Source organism: Prosopis cineraria, unplaced genomic scaffold, assembly GCF_029017545.1.
Source record: "Prosopis cineraria cultivar Desert tree isolate PC_DT_omini unplaced genomic scaffold, ASM2901754v1 PC12, whole genome shotgun sequence".
Lineage (NCBI taxonomy): Eukaryota > Viridiplantae > Streptophyta > Magnoliopsida > Fabales > Fabaceae > Prosopis > Prosopis cineraria.
Genome location: NW_026555343.1, coordinates 26,755,501 through 26,758,688, shown reverse-complemented (window position 1 = coordinate 26,758,688; position 3,188 = coordinate 26,755,501).

Sequence of the window (3,188 nt, the reverse complement as noted above, 5' to 3'; positions counted from 1 at the left end):
ATTTGTAAATTTAGGAGAGACTTAATTGGTATTACTTTTCTTTTATGACATATATTGTACTCTTCTAGATCATTTTCCATAATTTTTTAGATCATTGTTTTTTTGAAATTTTTAGGTCAAGTAATGGTCAAAATTAACATTTTTAATAGCAAAGTAATTAATGCACAATTTTAAGTGTTTAATGGGAAAGTTACACCATAAATAAGTATAGAAAACTAGACATTCTTGAATGAATAGTTGGTGTAACATCTCTCAAATTCTTAATTCTAGATTGCTTAGGATAAATTGTAATTTGAGGTTAATTCAGAGTGAAAAATAATTTAAAGATGACCTTTAGGTTTATTGGACTTGTTTGTAGAATTGGATTTGGACTAAAGAGTGAATTGGGGTACTTAGGTTCCTTTGTATCATCTACCATGGTGAATACTTGAAAATCATATTATTTAGATCACAAAGACAAATAGAAATTAAAAAGAAAAGAAAAGAAAAGAGAGAACAAGAGAGCTGTAGTGTGGGTTTGATAGGGCATGCACAAACCCAAACTTGGAGGTGATTTGGATATTTAAATCACCAAGGTAACTCCCTTATAAGGATTCTATATACCTTCTTAGTTAGGTTTTTCACGGTGGCTAATACTATATTGGATCCAGTATTTTTGAATAATCCCTTATTGATCAATTGTAAAATGTGTACATTACGCACTGGGTACTCCATACAGACTCATAGACTCAATATATATAAACACTGATTAACATTGGGCCTATGCTGATAGCCCAACTACATTTATCAACCCAAACTAATACAACCTAATACTCCTCCTTTAAGCTAGGGTCATACAAATTAAAAAAACACTAACTTGAGTAATAACCTTACAAAATCATCACTTATAAGTGCCTTAATCAGTATATCAGCTTGCTGATCTTGCGATCTTATATGTTAAAGATTGATTAACCTCCCATGCAACTTTTTTGTGTACAAAATGATAATCGATTTCTATGTGCTTTGTACGCTCATGAAAAATAGGGTTATTTGATATATAAAGCAGCCTTGCTGTCACTAAAAATATTAGCAGGAGCTAATTTTATAACATTTGTGACATTTAAGTCAAACAATAACTTTGAAATCCAAATTACCTCTACTGTCATAGTTGCTAGAGCACGATATTTTGCTTCTGTTGAGGACCAAGAAATCGTGTTCTGCTTCTTGGATTTCCACGAGATAAGTGAATCTTCAAGTTTCACAATACATCCAATGACTAAACTCCTTAAATCTAAATAGGTCCCCAATCTGAATCACAGTAGCATGTTAAATTCATATCTTTATGTGAAGACAGCAAGATTCTCAATCTTGGATTTCCCTTGAGATATCACACTATCCTCATTGTAGCATCCATGTGGGATCTCTTTGGTTTTCTGCATATACTAGCTAAGAACCTGCACAATAAAAGCAATATCAATTCTTGCCATAGTCAAATATAACAACCTTCCTATTAATCTTCTGTAAGGCTCTGGATCATTAAGAAAATAATCAGGTTTATCTTTCTTTATTTTCCTTTTTTGTTTTTGGGTTTTCTTCTGAATATCACAATAAAGATGTACATTCTGCTCCATAGGAGTAGATATAGGCTTTGCCCCACTCATACCTATATCTGCCAGTAAATCCAGCACACATCCTTCTGTTGATTTAGAACAATACCTCTATCAAATTTAGCTACTTCTAATATAAAAAAATATCTTAAAACTCCCCAAATATTTGATTTTAAAATTATTATGCAAATGCCTCTTTATTTCATTTATACCAAGCTATTTCTTGTTATGATTAAGTCATCAACATAAACAAATACAACAATAAGTTGATCTCCCTTATGTCTAATAAACAATGAGTAATCGTACTTGCTTTGCCTAAAACCTCCATTTATCAAAGCTTTAGTTAGCTTGACATTCCACTACTTAGATGCTTGTTTAAGTCCATATAAGGACTTAACAAGTTTGCACACCTTATTAGATTTACCATATTCAAGACCTTGAGGTACACTCATGTAAACTTCCTTCTTAAGATCTCCTTGAAGAAATGCATTGTGGACATCCATTTGAAAAATGGGCCATTTATGCATTGCTGTGAATTTTAAAATAGTTTTGAGTGTTACCATTTTCACAACAGGGGAGAAGGTTTCTAAATAATCTACTCCTTATTTTTGACTATAGCCTTTAAACACAAGACATGCCTTGAGTTTGTCCAAGCTTCTGTCAGCTTTATAGACCTATTTGCAGCCTATAGATTTCTTTCCTGGGGGCAAATCCACAATTCTCCAAGCCGATTACTCTGTAATACTTCTAATTCTTCTTTTATGGCTTGTACCCATCGAGTATCCTTTATGGCATCATCATAAGTTCCTGGTTCATTAATAGAATTAGCACAAACCAATAATGCTCATATGATGGAGAGATATGGGAATATGACAAGAAACTTTGAATAAGATAAAGAATAGAGACTCCTTTTCTTTTATCTTCAAACTGAGCATATTGTATTTGCTCATTTGAGGGGTAAGGAGGTTTGAGAGAAGAGCACTCATACTCCCTCATCCATGCTGGAGGCTTAATATGCCTCACAAGTCTATTTGAACACTGGTTTTGGAGATTCTAATGGCTATTGCTGTTCTTGAGATTGGCACGATTGTGGTTGATCATCTATAGGTGGGGTTAACTATGTGTCATTGTTATATTATGGTTGTTCATCATTCTAAATATCTTGAGAAAAATCTAGTTCACAAATAAAGGGATCTCTAACTTGTAATTTTGCTCCCCCTTGATCTGTACTGGGATGATCCTTGAAAGGAAATCTATTTCTAGAAGAAACAACATGCCTACTAATAAAGATAGATTTATTTGCTAAATTGTATAATAGATAGCCTTACTAGTCTTTGGGTAACCAAGGAAGACACAAGCTTTAGCCCTAGATTTAGATTTGTCAACATCATGCAATTTAGATGCAAAAGCCAGACAACCAAATATCCAGAGATAATATATCTGGACATCTATTATAAATCAATTCATATGGAGTTTTAAATTTCAAAACCTTATTAGGTGTTCCATTAATCAAATAAGATGCACATTTAATAGCTTTGCCCTAGAATTTTTAGAGGAAGACCAGAATGAAAAATTAGACTTTGAGCCATCTCTAAAAGGTGT